Source organism: Arachis ipaensis, chromosome B2 (genome assembly GCF_059453495.1).
Source record: "Arachis ipaensis isolate K30076 ecotype BB chromosome B2, ASM5945349v1, whole genome shotgun sequence".
NCBI classification, from domain to species: domain Eukaryota; kingdom Viridiplantae; phylum Streptophyta; class Magnoliopsida; order Fabales; family Fabaceae; genus Arachis; species Arachis ipaensis.
In genome coordinates this window covers 89,395,940-89,422,957 of record NC_142437.1, presented here as the reverse complement: position 1 = coordinate 89,422,957, position 27,018 = coordinate 89,395,940, and the positions used below count along the sequence as shown (strand labels likewise).

The following is a 27,018-nucleotide window of genomic DNA, read 5'->3' as shown; positions in this document are numbered from 1 at the left end:
GAGTCAAATCAAATTTTCAATTTAAAAATCCTATCTTTTTCAAAATCTTTTTCAAAAATCAAATCTTTTTCATTTTTCTTAGTTATTTTCGAAAATTATAAAAATATTTTTCAAAAATCTTTTTCTTATTTTTATATCAAATTTTCGAAAATAACAATAACAATTAATGTTTTGATTCAAAAATTTCAAGTTTGTTACTTGCTTGTTAAGAAAGATTCAAACTTTAAGTTCTAGAATCATATCTTGTGATTTCTTGTGAATCAAGTCATTAATTGTGATTTTAAAAATCAAATCTTTTTCAAAAACTAATTTCAACCATATCTTTTCAAAAATATCTTCTTATCTTATCCTTTTCAAAAATTTGATTTCAAAATATATTTTCTAACTTCCTAACTTCTCATCTTTTCAAAAATTGATTTTCAAATTTGTTTCAACTAACTAACTAACTTTTTGTTTGTTTCTTATCTTTTTCAAAACCACCTAACTAACTCTCTCTCTCTAATTTTCGAAAATATCTCCCCCCTTTTTCAAAATTTCTTTTTAATTAATTAATTATTTTAATTCTTAATTTTAATTTTCGAAAATTACTAACCTTTTTCAAAAACTATTTTCGAAAATCACTAACTCTTTTTCAAAAATTATTTTCGAAAATCCTCTCCCTCTCTCCTCTTATTCTATTTATTTATTCATCTACTAACATCTCTTCCTCACATCACTCACCAAATTCGAACCCCCTCTTCTATCTGTGTTCGAATTTTTCTTCTTCTTCTTTTTCTACTAACAATAAGGAACCTCTTTACTGTGACATAGAGGATTCCTCTTCTTTTCTTTTTCTCTTCTCTTTCTTATGAGCAGGGACAGAGAAAAAGGCATTCTTGTTGAAGCTGATCCAGAACCTGAAAGGACTCTGAAAAGAAAACTAAGAGAAGCTAAATTACAACAATCCAGAGACAACCTTATTGAAAATTTCGAACAAATAAAGGAGATGGCAGCCGAACCCAACAACAATAATGCAAGGAGAATGCTTGGTGACTTTACTGCACCTAATTCCAATTTACATGGAAGAAGCATCTCCATTCCTGCCATTGGAGCAAACAACTTTGAGTTGAAACCTCAGCTAGTTTCTCTGATGCAGCAGAACTGCAAGTTTCATGGACTTCCATCTGAAGATCCTTTTCAGTTCTTAACTGAATTCTTGCAGATCTGTGATACTGTTAAGACTAATGGAGTAGATCCTGAAGTCTACAGGCTCATGCTTTTCCCATTTGCTGTAAGAGACAGAGCTAGAATATGGTTGGACTCTCAACCTAAAGATAGCCTGAACTCTTGGGATAAGCTGGTCACGCCTTTCTTAGCCAAGTTCTTTCCTCCTCAAAAGCTGAGCAAGCTTAGAGTGGATGTTCAAACCTTCAAACAAAAAGATGGTGAATCCCTCTATGAAGCTTGGGAAAGATACAAGCAGCTGACAAAAAAGTGTCCTTCTGACATGCTTTCAGAATAGACCATCCTGGATATATTCTATGATGGTTTATCTGAGCTATCAAAGATGTCATTGGATACCTCTACAGGTGGATCTATTCACCTAAAGAAAATGCCTGCAGAAGCTCAAGAACTCATTGACATGGTTGCTAATAACCAGTTCATGTACACTTCTGAGAGGAATCTTGTGAGTAATGGGACGCCTATGAAGAAGGGAGTTCTTGAAGTTGATACTCTGAATGCCATATTGGCTCAGAACAAAATATTGACTCAGCAAGTCAATATGATTTCTCAGAGTCTGAATGGAATGCAAGCCGCATCCAACAGTACTCAAGAAGCTTCTTATGCAGAAGAAGCTTATGATCCTGAGAACCCTGCAATAGCAGAGGTGAACTACTTAGGTGAACCTTATGGAAACACCTATAATCCATCATGGAGAAATCATCCAAATCTCTCATGGAAGGATCAAAGGCCTCAACAAGGCTTTAATAATGGTGGAAGAAACAGGTTTAACAATAATAAACCTTTTCCATCATCTACTCAGCAATAGACAGAGAACTCTGAACAAAATACTTTTAATTTAGCAAACTTAGTCTCTGATCTATCTAAGGCCACTGTAAGTTTCATGAATGAAACAAGGTCTTCCATTAGAAATCTGGAAGCACAAGTGGGCCAGCTGAGTAAAAGGATCACTGAAATCCCTCCTAGTACTCTTCCAAGCAATACAGAAGAGAATCCAAAAGGAGAGTGCAAGGCCATTGACATAAGCACCATGGCTGAACCTGTAAGGGAAGGAGAAGACGTGAATCCCAAGGAGGAAGACCTCCTGGGACGTCCAGTGGTCAATAAGGAGCTTCCCTCTGAGGAACCAAAGGACTCTGAGGCTCATCTAGAGACCATAGAGATTCCATTGAACCTCCTTATGCCATTCATGAGCTCTGATGAGTATTCCTCTTCTGAAGAGAATGAGGATGTTACTGAAGAGCAAACTGCCAAGTTTCTTGGTGCAATCATGAAGCTGAATGACAAATTATTTGGTATTGAAACTTGGGAAGATGAACCTCTCTTGTTCACCAATGAACTAAGTGATCTGGATCAACTGACATTGCCTCAGAAGAGACAGGATCCTGGAAAGTTCATAATACCTTGTACCATAGGCACCATGATCTTTAAGGCTCTATGTGACCTTGGTTCAGGGATAAACCTCATGCCCCTCTCTGTAATAGAGAAACTGGGAATCTATGGGGTGCAAGCTGCTAAAATCTCATTAGAGATGGCAGACAATTCAAGAAAACAGGCTTATGGACATGTAGAGGACGTGTTAGTAAAGGTTGAAGGCCTTTACATCCCTGTTGATTTCATAGTCCTGGAAACTGGAAAGGAAGAAGATGAATCCATCATCCTGGGAAGACCTTTCCTGGCCACAGCAAGAGCTGTGATTGATGTGGACAAAGGAGAATTGATCCTTCAATTAAATAAGGACAACCTTGTGTTTACAACTCAAGGATCTCTTTCTGCATCCATGGAGAGGAAGCAGAAAAAGCTTCTCTCAAAGCAGAGTCAAACAAAGCCCCCACAGTCAAACTCTAAGTTTGGTGTTGGGAGGCCACAACCAAACTCTAAGTTTGGTGTTGAACTCCCATATCCAAACTCTAAGTTTGGTGTGGGAGAGTCTCAACAATGCTATGAACATCTGTGAGGCTCCATGAGAGCCCACTGTCAAGCTATTGATATTAAAGAAGCGCTTGTTGGGAGGTGATGAGCGGATAATTTATACGCTTTTTGGCATTGTTTTTAGTATGTTTTTAGTAGGATCTAGTTACTTTTAGGGATGTTTTCATTAGTTTTTATGTTAAATTCACATTTCTGGACTTTACTATGAGTTTTTGTGTTTTTCTTTGATTTCAGGTATTTTCTGGCTGAAATTGAGGGACTTGAGCAAAAATCAGATTCAGAGGTTGAACAAGGACTGCTGATACTGTTGGATTCTGACCTCCCTGCACTCAAAATGGATTTTCTGGAGCTACAGAACTCGAAATGGCGCGCTTCCAATTGCGTTGGAAAGTAGACATCTAGGGCTTTCCAGAAATATATAATAGTCTATACTTTAGCCAAGAATAGATGACGTAAACCGGCGTTCAACGCCAGCTCTCTTCCCAAATCTGGCGTCCAGCGCCAGAAAAGGAGCCAAAACCAGAGTTGAACGCCCAAACTGGCACAAAAACTGGCGTTCAACTCCAAGGAGGACCTCTACACGTGCAACACTCAAGCTCAGCCCAAACACACACCAAGTGGGCCCCAGAAGTGGATTTATGCATCAATTACTTACTCATGTAAACCCTAGTAGCTAGTTTATTATAAATAGGACCTCTTACTATTGTATTAGGGATCTTTGGATTATCTTTTGATCCATTGATCATCTTTGAACGCCTGGTTCTTAGATCAGAGGGGCTGGCCATCTCGGCCATGCCTGGACCTTTCACTTATGTAATTTTAACGGTAGAGTTTCTACACTCCAAAGATTAAGGTGTGGAGCTCTGCTGTTCCTCAAAGATTAATGCAAAGTACTACTGTTTTCTATTCAATTCATCTTATTTCGCTTCTAAGATATCCATTCGCACCCAAGAACGTGATGAAGGTGATGATTATGTGTGACGCTCATCACCATTCTCCCCTATGAACACGTGCCTGACAAACACTTCTGTTCTACATGAAATAAGCTAGAATGAATATCTCTTAGATCTCCTAACCAGAATCTTCGTGGCGTAAGCTAGAATGATGGCGGCATTCAAGAGAATCCGAAAAGTCTAAACCTTGTCTGTGGTATTCCGAGTAGGATTCAATAATTGGATGACTGTGACGAGCTTCAAACTCGCGAGTGCTGGGCGTTAGTGACAGACGCAAAAGGAGGGTGAATCCTATTCCAGCATGATCGAGAACCGACAGATGATTAGCCGTGCTGTGACAGAGCATGTGAGCACATTTTTCACTGAGAGGAGGGGATGTAGCCACTGACAACGGTGATGCCCTTGCATAAAGCCAGCCATGGAAAGGAGTAAGATTGATTGGATGAAGATAGCAGGAAAGCAGAGGTTTAGAGGAATGAGAAGCATCTCTATTCGCTTATCTGAAATTCTCACCAGTGATTTACATAAGTATTTCTATCCATATTCTATTATTTATTATTCGAAAACATCATTATCAATTTATATCTGCCTGACTGAGATTTGCAAGGTGACCATAGCTTGCTTCATACCAACAATCTCCGTGGGATTCGACCCTTACTCACGTAAGGTATTACTTGGACGACCCAGTGCACTTACTGGTTAGTTGTATCGAAGTTGTGAACCATGGTATTGGCACCATGTTCTTGGCGCCATTGCCAGGGAAAGAAAGAGCCATGAATTTTACATAATTAAAGTGTAATCACGATTACGCGTACCAAGTTGCTCACGTTGCCAGAGATTGTTCGAGCCTGGACATCACAATTTCGTGCACCAAGTTTTTGGCGCCGTTGCCGGGGATTGTTTGAGTTTGGACAACTGACGGTTCATCTTGTTGCTCAGATTAGGTAATTTTCTTTTTATTTTATTTTCAAAAATTTTTCAAAAATATTTCTAAAATTTTCTCATCTGTTTTCGAAAATAATATAAAAATGTTTTCAAAAATTAGATTCAAAATTTTTAAGAATGAATTCCAGTGTTTCATGAAGCATGTGAAGCCTGGCTGGCTGTAAAGCCATGTCTAAATTTATTTGGACTGAGGCTTGCAATTTGTTATCAAGAGCAATATACTCTGATGTTAAAATGCTGAAGCTTGGCTGGCCATTGGCCATGTCTAGTGTTTTGGACTGAAGCTTTCATTGAAAGCTTGGCTGGCTAGTGAGCCATGTCTAATTCCTGGATTGAAGCTTTAGACTAAGAATGTAAGATTCCTGGAATTCATGTTAAAAATTTTGGAATCCTTATTTTTTCTTTTTCAATTAATTCTCGAAAAAAATACAAAAAAAATTAGAAAATCATAAAAATCAAAAATATTTTTCTGTTTCTTGTTTGAGTCTTGAGTCATGTCATAAGTTTGGTGTCAATTGCATATGCATCTTGCATTTTTCGAAAATATCATGCATTCATAGTGTTCTTCATGATCTTCAAGTTGTTCTTGGTAAGTCTTCTTGTTTGATCTTGATGTTTTCTTGTTTTGCATCTTTAGTTGTTTTTCATGTGCATTTTTCGTTTGTTAGAGTCTAAACATGAAAGATTTCTAAGTTTGGTGTCTTACATGTTTTCTTTGCATTAAAAATTTTTCAAAAATAAGTTCTTGGTGTTCATCTTGACATTCAAAGTGTTCTTGGTGTTCATCTTGACATTCATAGCATTCTTGCATGCATTCATTGTTTTGATCTAAAAATTTCAAAAATCAAAAAAATATCTTTCCCTTTTTCTCTCATCAAATTCGAAAATTTGAGTTGACTTTTTCAAAAATTTTTAAAATCAAGTTATTTCTTATGAGTCAAATCAAATTTTCAATTTGAAAATCGTATCTTTTTCAAAATCTTTTTCAAAAATCAAATCCTTTTCAAAATTCTTAGTTATTTTCGAAAATTCCAAAAATATTTTTCAAAAATCTTTTTCTTATTTTTATACCAAATTTTCGAAAATAACAATAGAAATTAATGTTTTGATTCAAAAATTTCAAGTTTGTTACTTGCTTGTTCAGAAAGATTCAAACTTTAAGTTCTAGAATCATATTTTGTGATTTCTTGTGAATCAAGTCATTAATTGTGATTTTAAAAATCAAATCTTTTTCAAAAACAATTTCAATCATATCTTTTCAAAAATATCTTCTTATCTTTTTCAAAAATTTGATTTCAAAATATCTTTTCTAACTTCCTAACTTCTTATCTTTTCAAAATTGGTTTTCAAAATTTGTTTCAACTAACTAACTAACTTTTTGTTTGTTTCTTAACTTTTTCAAAACTACCTAACTAACTCTCTCTCTCTAATTTTCGAAATTATCTTCCCTCTTTTTCAAAAATTTCTTTTTTATTAACTAATTATTCTTATTTTTATTTTTGATTTTAAAAAAAATTTCGAAAAATACTAACACTTTTCAAAAACCATTTTCGAAAATCACTAACTCTTTTTCAAAAATATTTTTCGAAAATTCTCGCTCTCCCATCTTATTCTCTTTATTCATTCATTTACTAACATCTCATCTCACATCTCAACCATCCTCACAGTTGTGTCTCTTCCATTATATTACATTCTTTGTCTACCCCTCTTCTTCTACTCACAAAGGGATCCCTATACTGTAGTATAAAGGATCCATATTATTATTATTATTTTTTCTGTGCCCTCTTCTTTGTCATATGAGCAGGAGCAAGGACAAGAATATTCTTGTTGAAGCAGATCCAGAACCTGAAAGGACTCTGAAGAGAAAATTAAGAGAAGCTAAATTACAACAATCCAGAAATAACCTTTCAGAAATTTTTGAACAGGAAGAGGAGATGGCAGCCGAAAATAATAATAATGTAAGGAAGATGCTTGGTGACTTTACTGCACCTAATTCCAATTTACATGGAAGAAGCATCTCCATTCCTGCCATTGGAGCAAACAACTTTGAGCTGAAACCTCAATTAGTTTCTCTGATGCAGCAGAACTGCAAGTTTAATGGACTTCCATCTGAAGATCCTTTTCAGTTCTTAACTGAATTCTTGCAGATATGTGATACTGTTAAGACTAATGAAGTAGATCCTGAAGTCTACAGGCTCATGCTTTTCCTTTTTGCTGTAAGAGACAGAGCTAGATTATGGTTGGATTCTCAACCCAAAGACAGCCTGAACGCTTGGGATAAGCTGGTCACGGCTTTCTTAGCCAAGTACTTTCCTCCTCAAAAGCTGAGCAAGCTTAGAGCTGATGTTCAAACCTTCAGACAGAAAGAAGGTGAATCCCTCTATGAAGCTTGGGAAAGATACAAACAGTTGACCAAAAAGTGTCCTTCTGACATGCTTTCAGAATGGACCATCCTGGATATATTCTATGATGGTTTATCTGAGCTATCAAAGATGTCACTGGACACTTCTGCAGGTGGATCCATTCACCTAAAGAAAACGCCTGCAGAAGCTCAAGAACTCATTGACATGGTTGCTAATAACCAGTTCATGTACACTTCTGAAAGGAATCCTGTGAGTAATGGGACGCCTATGAAGAAGGGAGTTCTTGAAGTTGATACTCTGAATGCCATATTAGCTCAGAATAAAATATTGACTCAGCAAGTCAATATGATCTCTCAGAGTCTGCATGGAATGCAAGCTGCATAGAACAGTACTCAAGAGGCATCTTCTGAAGAAGAAGCTTATGATCCTGAAAACCCTGCAATAGCAGAGGTAAATTACTTAGGTGAACCTTATGGAAACACCTATAACTCATCATGGAGTAATCATCCAAATTTCTCATGGAAGGATCAAAAGCCTCAACAAGGCTTTAATAATGGTGGAAGAAACAGGTTTAACAATAATAAACCTTTTCCATCATCCACTCAGCAACAGACAGAGAACTCTGAACAAAATGCTTCTAATTTAGCAAATCTAGTCTCTGATCTGTCCAAGGCCACTGTGAGTTTCATGAATGAAACAAGGTCTTCCATTAGAAATTTGGAAGCACAAGTGGGCCAGCTGAGTAAAAGGATCACTGAAATCCCTCCCAGTACTCTCCCAAGCAATACAGAAGAGAATCCAAAAGGAGAGTGCAAGGCCATTGACATAAGCAAAATGGCCGAACCCAATGAGGGAGAGGAGGACGTGAATCCCAAGGAGGAAGACCTCCTGGGACGTCCAGTGGTCAATAAGGAGCTTCCCTCTGAGGAACCAAAGGACTCTGAGGCTCATCTAGAGACCATAGAGATTCCATTGAACCTCCTTATGCCCTTCATGAGCTCTGATGAGTATTCCTCTTCTGAAGAGAATGAGGATGTTACTGACAAGCAAACTGCCAAGTTTCTTGGTGCAATCATGAAGCTGAATGCCAAATTATTTGGCATTGATACTTGGGAAGTTGAACCCCCCTTGTTCATCAATGAGCTAAGTGACCTGGATCAACTGACATTGCCTCAGAAGAGACAGGATCCTGGAAAGTTCATAATACCCTGTACCATAGGCACCATAATCTTTAAGGCTCTGTGTGACCTTGGTTCAGGAATAAACCTCATGCCCCTCTCTGTAATAGAGAAACTGAGAATCTATAGGGTGCAAGCTGCTAAAATCTCATTAGAGATGGCAGACAGTTCAAGAAAACAGGCTTATGGACAAGTAGAGGACGTGTTAGTAAAGGTTGAAGGCCTTTACATCCCTGCTGATTTCATAGTCCTGGATACTGGAAAGGAAGAGGATGAATCCATCATCCTAGGAAGACCTTTCCTGGCCACAGCAAGAGCTGTGATTGATGTTGACAGAGGTGAAATAGTCCTTCAATGGAATGAGGACTCCCTTGTGTTTAAAACTCAAGGATCTCCCTCTGCAACCATGGAGAGGAAGCAGAAAAAGCTTCTCTCAAAGCAGAGTCAACCAGAGTTCCCACAGTCAAACTCTAAGTTTGGTGTTGAACTCCCATATCCAAACTCTAAGTTTGGTGTTGGAGAGTCTCAACAAAGCTCTGCACATCTGTGAGGCTCCATGAGAGCCCACTGTCAAGCTATTGACATTAAAGAAGCGCTTGTTGGGAGGCAACCCAATTCTTATTTATCTAACTATATTTTTCTTAGTTATATGTCTTTGTAGGTTCATGATCATGTGGAGTCACAAAATAAATATAAAAACTGAAAACGGAATCAAAAACAGCAGAAGAAAAATCACACCCTGGAGGAGCATCTGTCTGGCGTTCAGCGCCAGAACAGAGCATGGTTCTGGCGCTGAACGCCCAAAATGGGCAGCTTCTGGGCGCTGAACGCCAGAACAGGCATGATTCTGGCATTCAACGCCAGAAATGGCACACAAATGGGCGTTGAACGCCCAAAATGGCCACCAACCTGGCGCTGAACGCCCAGAGTTGGGTACAAAGGCATTTTTACATGTTTAATGGGTGCAGGGATGTAAATCCTTGAACACCTCAGGATCTGTGGACCCCACAGGATCCACTCAGGATCTGTGGACCCCACAGGATCCTCACCTACCTCCACTCACTTTTTTTCACCACTCTCTTTCACACAACCCCATAAACACTCTTCCCCAAAAACCCTTCACCAATCACCTCAAACTCTCTTCCCCATCACCTCTTCACCACTCACATCCATCCACTCTTCCCCATAAACCTACCTCATAAACTCCACCTACCTTCAAAATTCAAAACCAATTTCCCACCCAAACCCACCCATATGGCCGAACCTTAACCCCCCTCCCTTCCCTATATAAAGCCCTCCATTCTTCATCAAATTCACACAACACACCCCTCTACACCCTTCTTGGTCGAAACCACATCTCCCTCTCCCTCTCCATATTTCTTCTTCTTCTTCTTCTATTCTTTTGTTTATTGCTCGAGGGCGAGCAATATTCTAAGTTTGGTGTGGTAAAAGCATAGCTTTTTTGTTTTTCCATTACCATTGATGGCATCTAAGACCGGAGAATCCTCTAGAAGAGGGAAAGGGAAGACAAAAGCTTCCACATCCGAGTCATGGGAGATGGAAAGGTTCATCTCCAAAGCCCATCAAGACCACTTCTATGATGTTGTGGCCAAGAAGAAGGTGATCCCTGAGGTCCCTTTCAAACTCAAAAGAAATGAGTATCCGGAGATCCGACATAAAATTCAAAGAAGAGGTTGGGAAGTTCTAACAAATCCCATCCAACAAGTCGGCATCCTAATGGTTCAAGAGTTCTATGCCAATGCATGGATCACCAAGAACCATGATCAAAGTAAGAACCCGGATACAAAGAACCATGTTACAATGGTTCGGGGGAAACACTTAGATTTTAGTCCGGAGAATGTGAGGTTGACGTTTAACTTGCCCATGATGCAAGGAGATGAACGCCCCTACACTAGAAGGGTCAACTTTAATCAAAGGTTGGACCAGGTCCTTATGGACATATGCGTGGAAGGAGCTCAATGGAAGATTGACTCCAAGGGCAAGCCGGTTCAACTAAGAAGATTGGACCTCAAGCCTGTAGCTAGAGGATGGTTGGAGTTCATTCAATGCTCAATCATTCCCACTAGCAACCGGTCTGAAGTTACTATAGACTGAGCCATCATGATCCATAGCATCATGATTGGAGAAGAGGTGGAAGTTCATGAGATTATACCTCAAGAACTCTACAAGGTGGCTGACAAGTCCTCCACTATGGCAAGGTTAGCCTTTCCTCACCTCATCTGCCACCTATGCAATTCGGCTGGGATTGACATAGAGGGAGATATCCTCATTAAAGAGGACAAGCCCATCACTAAGGAAAAGATGGAGCAAGCAAGAGAGCCCATTCATGGAGCTCAAGAGGCGTATGAAGCTCATCACCATGAGATCCCGGAGATGCCTCAAATGCACTTTCCTCCACAAAACTATTGGGAGCAATTCAACACCTCCCTAGGAGAATTGAGTTCCAATATGGGACAACTAAGGGTGGAACATCAAGAGCACTCCATCATGCTTCATGAAATAAGAGAAGATCAAAAAGCAATGAGGGAGGAGCAACAAAGACAAGGAAGAGACATAGAAGAGCTCAAGGACATCATTGGTTCCTCAAGAAGGAAACGCCACCATCACTAAGGTGGATTCATTCCTTGTTCTTCTTTCTTCTATTTTTCGTTTTCTATGTTATGTGCCCATCTATGTTTTTGTCTTCATTACATGATCATTAGTAGTAGTAATTATGTCTTAAAGTTATGAATGTCCTATGAATCCATCACCTCTCTTAAATGAAAAAATGTTTTAATTCAAAAGAACAAGAAGTACATGAGTTTCGAATTTATCCTTGAACTTAGTTTAATTATATTGATGTGGTGACAATGCTTCTTGTTTTCTGAATGTATGCTTGAACAGTGCATATGTCTTTTGAAGTTGTTGTTTAAGAATGTTAAATATGTTGGCTCTTGAAAGAATGATGACTAGGAGACATGTTATTTGATAATCTAAAAAATCATAAAAATGATTCTTGAAGCAAGAAAAAGCAGCAAAGAACAAAGCTTGCAGAAAAAAAAAATAGGCGAAAAAAAAAATATAGAAAGAAAAAGAAAAATCAAGCAGAAAAAGCCAAAAGCTCTTAAAACCAAGAGGCAAGAGCAAAAAGCCAATAACCCTTAAAACCAAAAGGAAAGGGCAATAAAAAGGATCCCAAGGCTTTGAGCATCAGTGGATAGGAGGGCCTAAAAGGAATAAAATCCTGGTCTAAGCGGCTAAACCAAGATGTCCCTAACCATGTGCTTGTGGCGTGAAGGTGTCAAGTGAAAACTTGAGACTGAGCGGTTAAAGTCAAGGTCCAAAGCAAAAAAAGAGTGTGCTTAAGAACCCTGAACACCTCTAATTGGGGACTTTAGCAAAGCTGAGTCACAATCTGAAAAGGTTCACCCAATTATGTGTCTGTGGCATTTATGTATCCGGTGGTAATACTGGAAAACAAAGTGCTTAGGGCCACGGCCAAGACTCATAAAGAAGCTGTGTTCAAGAATCATCATACTGAACTAGGAGAGTCAATAACACTATTCGAAATCTGAAGTTCTTATAGATGCCAATCATTCTGAACCTCAATGGATAGAGTGAGATGCCAAAACTATTCAAGAGGCAAAAAAAGCTATAAGTCCCGCTCATTTGATTGGAGCTATGTTTCATTGATAGTTTGGAATTTATAGTATATTCTCTTCTTTTTATCCTATTTGATTTTCAGTTGCTTGGGGACAAGCAACAATTTAAGTTTGGTGTTGTGATGAGCGGATAATTTATACGCTTTTTGGCATTGTTTTTAGTATGTTTTTAGTTGGATCTAGTTACTTTTAGGGATGTTTTCATTAGTTTTTATGTTAAATTCACATTTCTGGACTTTACTATGAGTTTGTGTATTTTTCTGTGATTTCAGGTATTTTTTGGCTAAAATTGAAAGACTTGAGCAAAAATCAGATTCAGAGGTTGAACAAGGACTGCTGATGCTGTTGGATTCTGACTTCCCTGCACTCAAAATGGATTTTCTGGAGCTACAGAACTCGAAATGGCGCGCTTCCAATTGCGTTGGAAAGTAGACATATAGGGCTCTCCAGAAATAAATAATAGTCTATACTTTGGCCAAGAATAGACGACGTAAACTGGCGTTCAACGCCAGCTCTCTTCCCAAATCTGGCGTCCAGCGCCAGAAAAGGAGCCAAAACCAGAGTTGAACGCCCAAACTGGCACAAAAACTGGCGTTCAACTCCAAGGAGGACCTCTAAACGTGCAATACTCAAGCTCAGCCCAAACACACACCAAGTGGGCCCCGGAAGTGGATTTATGCATCAATTACTTACTCATGTAAACCCTAGTAGCTAGTTTATTATAAATAGGACCTCTTACTATTGTATTAGGGATCTTTGGATTATCTTTTGATCCTTTGATCATCTTTGAATGCCTGGTTCTTAGATCAGAGGGGCTGGCCATCTCGGCCATGCCTGGACCTTTCACTTATGTAATTTTAACGGTAGAGTTTCTACACTCCATAGATTAAGGTGTGGAGCTCTGCTGTTCCTCAAAGATTAATGCAAAGTACTACTGTTTTCTATTCAATTCATCTTATTTCTCTTCTAAGATATCCATTCGCACCCAAGAACGTGATGAAGGTGATGATTATGTGTGACGCTTATCACCATTCTCCCCTATGAACACGTGCCTGACAAACACTTCTGTTCTACATGAAATAAGCTAGAATGAATATCTCTTAGATCTCCTAACCAGAATCTTCGTGGCGTAAGCTAGAATGATAGCGGCATTCAAGAGAATCCGGAAAGTCTAAACCTTGTCTGTGGTATTCCGAGTAGGATTCAATGATTGGATGACTGTGACGAGCTTCAAACTCGCGAGTGCTGGGCGTTAGTGACAGACGCAAAAGGAGGGTGAATCCTATTCCAGCATGATCGAGAACCGACAGATGATTAGCCGTGCTGTGACAGAGCATGTGAGAACATTTTTCACTGAGATGAGGGGATGTAGCCACTGACAACGGTGATGCCCTTGCATAAAGCCAGCCATGGAAAGGAGTAAGATTGATTGGATGAAGATAGCAGGAAAGCAGAGGTTTAGAGGAATGAGAAGCATCTCTATTCGCTTATCTGAAATTCTCACCAGTGATTTACATAAGTATTTCTATCCCTATTCTATTATTTATTATTCGAAAACATCATTATCAATTTATATCTGCCTGACTGAGATTTGCAAGGTGACCATAGCTTGCTTCATACCAACAATCTCCGTGGGATTCGACCCTTACTCACGTAAGGTATTACTTGGACGACCCAGTGCACTTGCTGGTTAGTTGTATCGAAGTTGTGAACCATGGTATTGGCACCATGTTCTTGGCGCCATTGCCAGGGAAAGAAAGAGCCATGAATTTTACATTATTAAAGTGTAATCACGATTACGCGTACCAAGTTGCTCACGTTGCCAGGGATTGTTCGAGCCTGAACATCACAATTTCGTGCACCAAGTTTTTGGCGCCGTTGCCGGGGATTGTTTGAGTTTGGACAACTGACGGTTCATCCTGTTGCTCAGATTAGGTAATTTTCTTTTTATTTTCTTTTCAAAAAAATTTCTCAAAAATTTTTCAAAATTTTCTCATCTATTTTCGAAAAAAAAATTTAAAAATGTTTTCAAAAATTTATTCAAAATTTTTAAAGAATGAATTCTAGTGTTTCATGAAGCATGTGAAGCCTGGCTGGCTGTAAAGCCATGTCTAAATTCTTTTGGACTGAGGCTTCCACCCATCAGCTCTTATACGACTGTAGGGTATGTCAGGCATGTCATGTCTGAATTACATGCTGAAGCTTGGCTGGCCATTGGCCATGTCTAGTGTTTTGGACCGGAGCTTTCATGGAAAGCTTGGCTGGCTCATGAGCCATGTCTAATTCTTGGACTGAAGCTTTAGACTAAGAATGCAAGATTCCTGGAATTCATGTTAAAAATTTTGGAATCCTTATTTTTTCTTTTTCATATAATTTTCGAAAAAATCCAAAAAAAATTAGAAAATCATAAAAATCAAAAATATTTTTCTGTTTCTTGTTTGAGTCTTGAGTCATATCATAAGTTTGGTGTCAATTGCATATGCATCTTGCATTTTTCGAAAATTCATGCATTCATAGTGTTCTTCATGATCTTCAAGTTGTTCTTGGTAAGTCTTCTTATTTGATCTTGATGTTTTCTTGTTTTGCATCTTTAGTTGTTTTTCATGTGCATTTTTCGTTTGTTAGAGTCTAAACATGAAAGATTTCTAAGTTTGGTGTCTTACATGTTTTCTTTGCATTAAAAATTTTTCAAAAATGTGTTCTTGATGTTCATCATGATCTTCATAATGTTCTTGGTGTTCATCTTGACATTCATAGCATTATTGCATGCATTCATTGTTTTGATCTAAAAATTTCATGCATTGCATAATTTTCATGTTTTTCATAAAAATTTCAAAAATTAAAAAAATATCTTTCCCTTTTTTCTCTCATCAAATTCGAAAATTGAGTTGACTTTTTCAAAAATTTTTAAAAATCAAGTTGTTTCTTATGAGTCAAATCAAATTTTCAATTTGAAAATCTTATCTTTTTCAAAATCTTTTTCAAAAATCAAATCTTTTTCAAAATTCTTAGTTATTTTCAAAAATTTCAAAAATATTTTTCAAAAATCTTTTTCTTATTTTTGTATTAAATTTTCGAAAATAACATAAACAATTAATGTTTTGATTCAAAAATTTCAAGTTTGTTACTTACTTGTTAAGAAAGATTCAAACTTTAAGTTCTAGAATCATATCTTGTGATTTCTTGTGAATCAAGTCATTAATTGTGATTTTAAAAATCAAATCTTTTTCAAAAAAAAAAACTAATTTTTATCATATCTTTTCAAAAATATCTTCTTATCTTATCTTTTTCAAAAATATGATTTCAAAATATCTTTTCTAACCTCCTAACTTCTTATCTTTTCAAAATTTGTTTCAACTAACTAACTAACTTTTTGTTTGTTTCTTAACTTTTTCAAAACTACCTAACTAACTCTCTCTCTCTCTAATTTTCGAAAATATCTTCCCTCTTTTTCAAAAATTTCTTTTTAATTAACTAATTATTCTTATTTTTATTTTTAATTTTAAAAAAAAATTTCGAAAAAATACAAACATTTTTCAAAAACCATTTTCGAAAATCACTAACTCTTTTTCAAAAATATTTTTCGAAAATTATCCCTCCCCCATCTTATTCTATTTATTCATTCATATCCTAACAGCTCATCTCACATCTCTGCCATCCTCACAGTTGTGTTTCTTCCATTATATTACATTCTTTGTCTCCCCCTCTTCTTCTACTCACACAGGGATCCCTATACTGTGGTATAAAGGATCCATATTATTATTATTATTTTTTCTGTGCCCTCTTCTTTGTCATATGAGCAGGAGCAAGGATAAGAACATTCTTGTGAAAGCAGATCCAGAACCTGAAAGGACTCTGAAGAGAAAATTAAGAGAAGCTAAAATACAACAATCCAGAGATAACCTTTCAAAAATTTTTGAACAGGAAGAGGAGATGGCAGCCGAAAATAATAATAATGTAAGGAAGATGCTTGGTGACTTTACTGCACCTAATTCCAATTTACATGGAAGAAACATCTCCATTCCTGCCATTGGAGCAAACAACTTTGAGCTGAAACCTCAATTAGTTTCTCTGATGCAGCAGAACTGCAAGTTTCATGGACTTCCATCTGAAGATCCTTTTCAGTTCTTAACTGAATGCTTGCAGATATGTGATACTGTTAAGACTAATGGAGTAGATCCTGAAGTCTACAGGCTCATGCTTTTCCCTTTTGCTGTAAGAGACAGAGCTAGATTATGGTTGGATTCTCAACCCAAAGATAGCCTGAACTCTTGGGATAAGCTGGTCACGGCTTTCTTAGCCAAGTACTTTCCTCCTCAAAAGCTGAGCAAGCTTAGAGCTGATGTTCAAACCTTCAAACAGAAAGAAGGTGAATCCCTCTATGAAGCTTGGGAAAGATACAAACAGTTGACCAAAAAGTGTCCTTCTGACATGCTTTCAGAATGGACCATCCTGGATATATTCTATGATGGTTTATCTGAGCTATCAAAGATGTCACTGGACACTTCTGCAGGTGGATCCATTCACCTAAAGAAAACGTCTGCAGAAGCTCAAGAACTCATTGACATGGTTGCTAATAACCAGTTCATGTACACTTCTGAAAGGAATCCTGTGAGTAATGGGACGCCTATGAAGAAGGGAGTTCTTGAAGTTGATACTCTGAATGCCATACTGGCTCAGAACAAAATATTGACTCAGCAAGTCAATATGATCTCTCAGAGTCTGCATGGAATGCAAGCTGCATCCAACAGTACTCAAGAGGCTTCTTATGCAGAAGAAGCTTATGATCCTGAAAACCCTGCAATAGCAGAGGTGAATTACTTAGGTGAACCTTATGGAAACACCTATAACTCATCATGGAGAAATCATCCAAATTTCTCATGGAAGGATCAAAAGCCTCAACAAGGCTTTAATAATGGTGGAAGAAACAGGTTTAGCAATAGCAAGCCTTTTCCATCATCCACTCAGCAACAGACAGAGAACTCTGAACAAAATACTACTAATTTAGCAAATTTAGTCTCTGATCTATCTAAGGCCACTGTAAGTTTCATGAATGAAACAAGATCTTCCATTAGAAATCTAGAAGCACAAGTGGGCCAGCTGAGTAAAAGGATCACTGGAATCCCTCCCAGTACTCTCCCAAGCAATGCAGAAGAGAATCCAAAAGGAGAGTGCAAGGCCATTGACATAAGCACTATGGCCGAACCCACAAGGGGAGTGGAGGACGTGAATCCCAAGGAGGAAGACCTCCTGGGACGTCCAGTGACCAATAAGGAGCTTCCCTCTGAGGAACCAAAGGAATCTGAGGCTCATCTAGAGACCATAGAGATTCCACTGAACCTCCTTATGCCCTTCATGAGCTCTGATGAGTATTCCTCTTCTGAAGAGAATGAGGATATTACTGAAGAGCAAACTACCAAGTTTCTTGGTGCAATCATGAAGCTGAATGCCAAATTATTTGGCATTGATACTTGGGAAATTGAACCTCCCTTGTTCATCAATGAACTAAGTTATCTGGATCAACTGACATTGCCTCAGAAGAGACAGGATCCTGGAAAGTTCATAATACCCTGTACCATAAGCACCATGATCTTTAAGGCTCTATGTGACTTTGGTTCAGGAATAAACCTCATGCCCCTCTCTGTAATAGAGAAACTGGGAATCTATGGGGTGCAAGCTGCTAAAATCTCATTAGAGATGGCAGACAGTTCAAGAAAACAGGCTTATGGACAAGTAGAGGACGTGTTAGTAAAGGTTGAAGGCCTTTACATCCCTGCTGATTTCATAGTCCTGGATACTGGAAAGGAAGAGGATGAATCCATCATCCTAAGAAGACCTTTCCTGGCCACAGCAAGAGCTGTGATTGATGTTGACAGAGGTGAACTAGTCCTTCAATGGAATGAGGACTCCCTTGTGTTTAAAACCCAAGGATCTCCCTCTGCAACCATGGAGAGGAAGCAGAAAAAGCTTCTCTCACAGCAGAGTCAACCAGAGCCCCCACAGTCAAACTCTAAGTTTGGTGTTGGGAGGCCACAACCAAACTCTAAGTTTGGCGTTGAACTCCCATATCCAAACTCTAAGTTTGGTGTTGGAGGGTCTCAACAATGCTCTGAACATCTGTGAGGCTCCATGAGAGCCCACTGTCAAGCTATTGACATTAAAGAAGCGCTTGTTAAGAGGCAACCCAATTTTTATTTATCTAACTATATTTTTCTTAGTCATATGTCTTTATAGGTTCATGATCATGTGGAGTCACAAAATAAACAAAAAAATCAAAAACGGAATCAAAAACAGCAGAAGAAAAATCACACCCTGGAGGAGCATCTGTCTGGCGTTCAAACGCCAGAACAGAGCATGGTTCTGGCGCTCAACGCCCAAAATGGGCAGCTTCTGGGTGCTGAATGCCAGAAATGGCAACAAATGGGCGTTGAACGCCCAAAATGGGCACCAACCTGGCGCTGAACGCCCAGAGTTGTGTGCAAGGGCATTTTACATGCCTAAATTGGTGCAGGGATGTAAATGCCTTGACACCTCAGGATCTGTGGACCCCACAGGATCATCTCAGGATCTGTGGACCCCACAGGATCATCTCAGGATCTGTGGACCCCACAGGATCCCCACCTACCTCATCATCTTTCTTTCCATTCATGATCATCCCTTCTGTTTTCCATTTACCACTCACATCCATACACCTACTAACTTCAAATTCAACATCTCTCTCCCACCCAATCCCACCCATATGGCCGAATACACACATCCATCCATCTCCTCCATATCTTCTTCTTCTTCTTCTTCTATTCTTTCTTCTTTTGCTCGAGGACGAGCAATATTCTAAGTTTGGTGTGGTAAAAGCATAGCTTTTTTGTTTTTTTCCATAACCATTGATGGCACCTAAGGCCAGAGAAACCTCTAGAAAGAGGAAAGGGAAGACAAAAGCTTCCATCAAGGGTCTATAGCTCAGTGGTAGAACATTTGACTGCAAATCAAGAGATCCCTGAGATACCTCAGGGGATATATTTTCTTCCACACAATTATTGGAAGCAACAAAGGGGGGAACATCAAGAGCACTCCATCATCCTTCATGAAATAAGAGAAGATCAAAAAGCAATGAGGGAGGAGCAACAAAGACAAGGAAGAGACATAGAAGAGCTCAAGGACATCATTGGTTTCTCAAGAAGGAAACGCCACCATCACTAAGGTGGATTCATTCCTTGTTCTCACTTTCTCTGTTTTTCGTTTTCTATGTTATGTGCTTATCTATGTTTGTGTCTTCATTACATGATCATTAGTAGTTAGTAACTATGTCTTAAAGTTATGAATGTCCTATGAATCCATCACCTCTCTTAAATAAAAACTGTTTTAATTTAAAAGATCAAGAAGTACACGAGTTTCGAATTTATCCTTGAACTTAGCTTAATTATATTGATGTGGTGACAATGCTTCTTGTTTTCTGAATGTATGCTTGAACAGTGCATATGTCTTTTGAAGTTGTTGTTTAAGAATGTTAAATATGTTGGCTCTTGAAAGAATGATGACTAGGAGATATGTTATTTGATAATCTGAAAAATCATAAAAATGATTCTTGAAGCAAGAAAAAGCAGCAAAGAACAAAGCTTGCAGAAAAAAAAATAGGCGAAAAAAAAAAAAAGAAAAAGCAAGCAGAAAAAGCCAAAAGCTCTTAAAACCAAGAGGCAAGAGCAAAAAGCCAATAACCCTTAAAACCAAAAGGAAAGGGCAAATAAAAAGGATTCCAAGGCTTTGAGCATCAGTGGATAGGAGGGCCCAAAAGGAATAAAATCCTGGTCTAAGCGGCTAAACTAAGCTGTCCCTAACCATGTGCTTGTGGCGTGTAGGTGTCAAGTGAAATCTTGAGACTGAGCGGTTAAAGTCAAGGTCCAAAGCAAAAAAAAGGAGTGTGCTTAAGAACCCTGGACACCTCTAATTGGGGACTTTAGCAAAGTTGAGTCACAATCTGAAAAGGTTCACCCAATTATGTGTCTGTGGCATTTATGTATCCGGTGGTAATACTGGAAAACAAAGTGCTTAGGGCCACGGCCAAGACTCATAAAGAAGCTGTGTTCAAGAATCATCATACTGAACTAGGAGAGTCAATAACACTATTCGAAATCTGAAGTTCCTATAGATGCCAATCATTCTGAACCTCAATGGATAAAGTGAGATGCCAAAACTATTCAAGAGGCAAAAAGCTATAAGTCCCGCTCATTTGATTGGAGCTATGTTTCATTGATAGTTTGGAATTTATATTATATTCTCTTCTTTTTATCCTATTTGATTTTCAGTTGCTTGGGGACAAGCAACAATTTAAGTTTGGTGTTGTGATGAGTGGATAATTTATACGCTTTTTGACATTGTTTTTAGTATGTTTTTAGTAGGATCTAGTTACTTTTATGGATGTTTTCATTAGTTTTTATGTTAAATTCACATTTCTGGACTTTACTATGAGTTTGTGTGTTTTTCTGTGATTTCAGGTATTTTCTGGCTGAAATTGAGGGACTTGAGCAAAAATCAGATTCAAGAGGTTGAAGAAGGACTGCTGATGCTGTTGGATTCTGACCTCCCTGCACTCAAAGTGGATTTTCTGGAGCTACAGAACTCGAAATAGCGCGCTTCCAATTGCGTTGGAAAGTAGACATCCAGGGCTTTCCAGCAATATATAATAGTCCATACTTTGGCCAAGAATAGACGACGTAAACTGGCGTTCAACGCCAGCTCTCTGCCCAAATCTGGCGTCCAGCGCCAGAAAAGGATCCAAAACCAGAGTTGAACGCCCAAACTGGCACAAAAACTGGCGTTCAACTCCACAAATGGCTTCTGCACGTGCAACACTCAAGCTCAGCCCAAACACACACCAAGTGGGCCCAGGAAGTGGATTTATGCATCAATTACTTACTCATGTAAACCTTAGTGACTAGTTTATTATAAATAGGACCTTTTACTACAGTATTAGGCATCTTTGGATTACCTTATGATCCTTTGATCACGTTTTAGGGAGCTGGCCATCTCGGCCATGCCTGGACCTTCACTTATGTATTTTTAACGGTAGAGTTTCTACACTCCATAGATTAAGGTGTGGAGCTCTGCTGTTCCTCAAAGATTAATGCAAAGTAGTACTGTTTTCTATTCAATTCTTCTTATTTCGCTTCTAAGATATCCATTCGCACCCAAGAACGTGATGAAGGTGATGATTATGTGTGACGCTCATCATCCTTCTCCCTTATGAACGCGTGCCTGACAAATACTTTTGTTCTACATGAAATAAGCTAGAATGAGTATCTCTTAGATCTCCTAACCAGAATCTTCGTGGCGTAAGCTAGAATGATGGCGGCATTCAAGAGAATCCGGAAAGTCTAAACCTTGTCTGTGGTATTCCGAGTAGGATTCAATGATTGAATGACTGTGACGAGCTCCTAACTCGTGATTGCAGGGCGTTAGTGACAGACGCAAAAGGATAGTAAATCCTATTCCAGCATGATCGAGAACCGACAGATGAATAGCCGTGCCATGACAGGGTGCGTGAGCATATTATTCACTGAGAGGATAAGATGAAGCCATTGACAAGGGTGATGCCTCCAGACGATTAGCCGTGTCGTGACAGGGCATTGGATCATTTTCCCGAGAGATGACCGAAAGTAGCCGTTGACAGTGGAGATGTATCACATAAAGCCAGCCATGGAAAGGAGTAAGACTGATTGGATGAAGATAGTAGGAAAGCAGAGGTTCAGAGGAACGAAAAGCATCTCCATTCGCTTATCTGAAATTCCTACCAATGAATTACATAAGTACCTCTATCCCTATTCTATTATTTATTATTCGAAAACATCATTATCAATTTATATCTGCCTGACTGAGATTTGCAAGGTGACCATAGCTTGCGTCATACCAACAATCTCCGTGGGATTCGACCCTTACTCACGTAAGGTATTACTTGGACGACCCAGTGCACTTGCTGGTTAGTTGTATCGAAGTTGTGAACCATGGTATTGGCACCATGTTCTTGGCGCCATTGCCAGGGAAAGAAAGAGCCATGAATTTTACATAATTAAAGTGTAATCACGATTACGCGTACCAAGTTGCTCACGTTGCCAGGGATTGTTCGAGCCTGGACATCACAATTTCGTGCACCACAGTGCATATGTCTTTTGAAGTTGTTGTTTAAGAATGTTAAATATGTTGGCTCTTGAAAGAATGATGACTAGGAAACATGTTATTTGATAATCTGAAAAATCATAAAAATGATTCTTGAAGCAAGAAAAAGCAGCAAAGAACAAAGCTTGCAGAAAAAAAATTAGGCGAAAGAAAAAGAAAAAGCAAGCAGAAAAAGCCAAAAGCTCTTAAAACCAAGAGGCAAGAGCAAAAAGCCAATAACCCTTAAAACCAAAAGGCAAGGGCAAATAAAAAGGATCCCAAGGCTTTGAGCATCAGTGGATAGGAGGGCCTAAAGGAATAAAATCCTGGTCTAAGCGGCTAAACCAAGCTGTCCCTAACCATGTGCTTGTGGCGTGCAGGTGTCAAGTGAAAACTTGAGACTGAGCGGTTAAAGTCAAGGTTCAAAGCAAAAAAAGAGTGTGCTTAAGAACCCTGGACACCTCTAATTGGGGACTTTAGCAAAGCTGAGTCACAATCTGAAAAGGTTCACCCAATTATGTGTCTGTGGCATTTATGTATCCGGTGGTAATACTGGAAAACAAAGTGCTTAGGGCCACGGCCAAGACTCATAAAATAGCTGTGTTCAAGAATCATCATACTGAACTAGGATAATCAATAACACTATCTGAACTCTGAGTTCCTATAGATGCCAATCATTCTGAACCTCAATGGATAAAGTGAGATGCCAAAACTATTCAAGAGGCAAAAAGCTATAAGTCCCGCTCATTTGATTGGAGCTATGTTTCATTGATAGTTTGGAATTTATAGTATATTCTCTTCTTTTTATCCTATTTGATTTTTAGTTGCTTGGGGACAAGCAACAATTTAAGTTTGGTGTTGTGATGAGCGGATAATTTATACGCTTTTCAGCATTGTTTTTAGTATGTTTTTAGTAGGATCTAGTTACTTTTAGGGACGTTTTCGTTAGTTTTTATGTTAAATTCACATTTCTGGACTTTACTATGAGTTTTTGTGTTTTTCTGTGATTTCAGGTATTTTCTGACTAAAATTGATGGACTTGAGCAAAAATTAGATTCAGAGGTTGAAGAAGGACTGCTGATGCTGTTGGATTCTGACCTCCCTGCACTCAAAGTGGAGTTTCTGGAGCTACAGACCTCGAAATGGCACGCTTTCAATTGCGTTGGAAAGTAGACATCCAGGGATTTCCATCAATATATAATAGTCCATACTTTGGCCAAGAATAGACGACTCAAACTGGCGTTCAACGCCAGCTCTCTGCCCAATTCTGGCGTCTAGCGCCAGAAAAGGATCCAAAACCAGAGTTGAACGCCCAAACTGGCACAAATGCTGGCGTTCAGCTCCAAGAAGGACCTCTACACGTGCAACACTCAAGCTCAGCCCAAGCACACACCAAGTTGGCCCCAGAAGTGGATTTATGCATCAATTACTTATTTCTGTAAACCCTAGTGACTAGTTTATTATAAATAGGACCTTTTACTATTGTATTAGACATCTTTGGACGCCTGGTTCTTAGATCAGAGGGGCTGGCCATTCGGCCATGCCTGGACCCTTCACTTATGTATTTTTAACGGTAGAGTTTCTACACTCCATAGATTAAGGTGTGGAGCTCTGCTGTTCCTCAAAGATTAATGCAAAGTACTACTGTTTTCTATTCAATTCATCTTATTTCGCTTCTAAGATATTCATTCGCACTTCAACCTGAATGTGATGAACGTGACAATCATCATCATTCCCCATGAACGCGTGCCTGACAACCACTTCCGTTCTACTTTCGATTGAATGAGTGTCTCTTAGATCTCTTAACCAGAATCTTCGTGGTATAAGCTAGAATGATGGCGGCATTCAAGAGAATCCGGAAAGTCTAAACCTTGTCTGTGGTATTCTGAGTAGGATTCAATGATTGAATGACTGTGACGAGCTTCAAACTCGCGATTGCTGGGCGTAGTGACAGACGCAAAAGGATAGTAAATCCTATTCCAGTATGATCGAGAACCGACAGATGAATAGCCGTGCCGTGACAGGGTGCGTTGACCATGTTCACTGAGAGGATAGGATGTAACCATTGACAAGGGTGATGCCTCCAGACGATTAGCCGTGCCGTGACATTGCATTTGGATTATTTTCCCGAGAGAAGACCGAAAGTAGCCATTGACAATGGTGATGCATTACATAAAGCCAGCCATGGAAAGGAGTAAGACTGATTGGATGAAGACAGCAGGAAAGCAGAGGTTCAGAGGAACGAATGCATCTCTATGCGCTTATCTGAAATTCTCACCAATGATTTACATAAGTATTTCTATCCTTACTTTATTATTAATTTCGAAAACCCCATTACTATTTTATATCTGCCTGACTGAGATTTACAAGGTGACCATAGCTTGCTTCATACCAACAATCTCCGTGGGATTCGACCCTTACTCACGTAAGGTATTACTTGGACGACCCAGTGCACTTGCTGGTTAGTTGTGTGAAATTGTGAACCATGGTATTGGCATCATGTTTTTGGCGCTATTACCAGGGAAAGAAAGAGCGATGAATTTTACATAATTAAAGTGCAATCACAATTTCTGCGCACCAAGGTCTCTGGGGCATGGAACGCCAGCTAGGCGGTCCTCTTTGGGCGTTTGGACATTGGTCTCTGCTCTTTGGGCGCTGGACGCTGGAAGGGGGTAGGAAGCTGTCGTTGGATGCCAGTTTTGGTCCTTCTAATCCGAAGCAAGGTATAGACTATTATATATTACTAGAAAGATTTGGAAGTCAGCTTTCCAAAGCCGTTAAGAGCGCTCTATTTGTACTTCTGCAGCTCCAGAAAAGCTCTTCCAAATGCAGGCAAGTCAGATCTAGACAGCATCTGTAGTGCTTTCTCTGTCTCTGAATGAGACTTCTGCTCCAGCTCCTCAATTTCAGCCAGAAAATACCTAAAATTGTACAAAAACACAAAAACTCACAGTAGAATCCAAAAATGTGAATTTAACACTAAAACCTATAAAAACTTAATGAAAACTAAATAAAAACTATATGAAAGTGATGCAAAAAAGCGTATAAAATATCCGCTCATCACAACACCAAACTTAAACCGTTGCTTGTCCCCAAGCAACTAAAAACACAGTAGGATAAAAAAGAAAATTAAGATACAATAAATTTCTAAGTTTCAAATGAAGCTTAGTTACAATCAGATGAGCGGGACCTAGTAGCTTTTTGCTTCTGAATAGTTTTGGCATCTCACTATCCATTGAAACTTAGAGATGTTAGCATCCTTAGGAACTTAGAATCCAGATGATATTATTGACTCTCTTAGTTAAGCTTATTTTGATTCTTGAACACAGTTTTCAGAGTCTTGCCATGACCCTAAGCATTTTGTCTTCCAGTATTACCACCAGATACAATAATGCTACAGACACTTTAACTGGGTGAACTTTTCAGATTGTGACTCAGCTTTGCTAGAGTCCCCAGATAGAGGTGTCCAAAGTTCTTAAGCACACTCTTTTTTCTTTGGGCCACGACTTTAACCGCTCAGTCTCAAACTTTTCACTTGACACCTTCACGCCACAAGCACATGGTTAGGGATAACTTGGTTTAGCCACTTAGGCTAGGATTTTATTCCTTTGGGCCCTCCTATCCACTGATACTCAAAGCCTTGGGTCATTTTATCCTTGCCTTTTGGTTCAAAAAGTTACTGGCTTTTTCAATCTGCCCTATTTTTCCTGCATTTTTGGGCAGTAATGGATTTTTCTACTTTTTCTTTTTTTCTTTTTGTAAATTTTTTTTCACATGCATTTATTTATTCTTTTTTTCTTTTGCAACATGCTTTTTCTTTTGCTTTTTGCTGCTTTTTCTTACTTCAAGAATCAATTTTCAGATTTTTCAGATTATTAATAATATTTTTCCTTTTTCTTATTCTTTCAAGAGCCAACATTCTAAAATTTCAATTTCAAATATGCACCGTTTAATCATACATTCAGAAAACAAAAGCAAATGACACCACATCAAACTAATTAAACTAATCTTATTTTAAACTTGAAATTCATGCATCTCTCAATTTTTTTCAATAAAAATTTTTTATTTAAGCAAGGTGAGAGATATATGGAATATTTTACAACTTTAAGACATCAATGCAAATGATCATGCAACTAGAACAAGAGAACAGATAGATAAAAAGACAGAAAACAGAAAAATAACAAGAAAGAGGTGTAAAGAGAATGAATCCACCTAAATGATGGTGGCTAGTGCTCCTCCTTGAGGATCCAATGTAGTGCTTGATCTTTTCAATGTCACTCCTTTGTCTTTGTTAAGGCGGCTGCACAGGCTTTTGTGCATGCTTCCTAGTTTGCTCCATCCTCTTCTTCCATACGTAGGAGTGGTAGAAGTAAAAAAGCAAAGCTTTTACAACACCAAACTTAAGAGTTTTGCTCGTCCTCGAGCAAAGTAGAGTAGAAGAAGGTGGGGTAGGTGGAGCTTCTGTGGGACCTACAGGTCCTGAGAGGCTAGGAAATCTAGTTTCCCTACTCTCTTGCACTGGCATTTGAATGCTCAGGGGCTGCTCTCTGGCTGGCGTTCAATGCCAGCAATGCTGCCCATGATGGGTATTGAATGCCCAGCAGGGATACCCTGGCTG

The 27,018-nt window shown here is 38.7% G+C and overlaps 3 non-coding genes across 3 annotated transcripts; all 3 read right to left on the bottom strand.

The window, feature by feature from the left end:
* Window positions 1–1,384: 1,384 nt before the first annotated feature.
* On the bottom strand, window positions 1,385–1,492 carry LOC148574780 (small nucleolar RNA R71). Its single transcript, XR_015905965.1, has one exon. It is a non-coding gene; the product is annotated as a small nucleolar RNA R71 (small nucleolar RNA).
* Window positions 1,493–7,381: 5,889 nt separating this feature from the next.
* LOC148574779 (small nucleolar RNA R71) lies at window positions 7,382–7,489 on the bottom strand. Its single transcript, XR_015905720.1, has one exon. It is a non-coding gene; the product is annotated as a small nucleolar RNA R71 (small nucleolar RNA).
* A 9,094-nt stretch (window positions 7,490–16,583) lies between these two features.
* LOC148574778 (small nucleolar RNA R71) lies at window positions 16,584–16,691 on the bottom strand. Its single transcript, XR_015906881.1, has one exon. It is a non-coding gene; the product is annotated as a small nucleolar RNA R71 (small nucleolar RNA).
* Window positions 16,692–27,018: the final 10,327 nt, after the last annotated feature.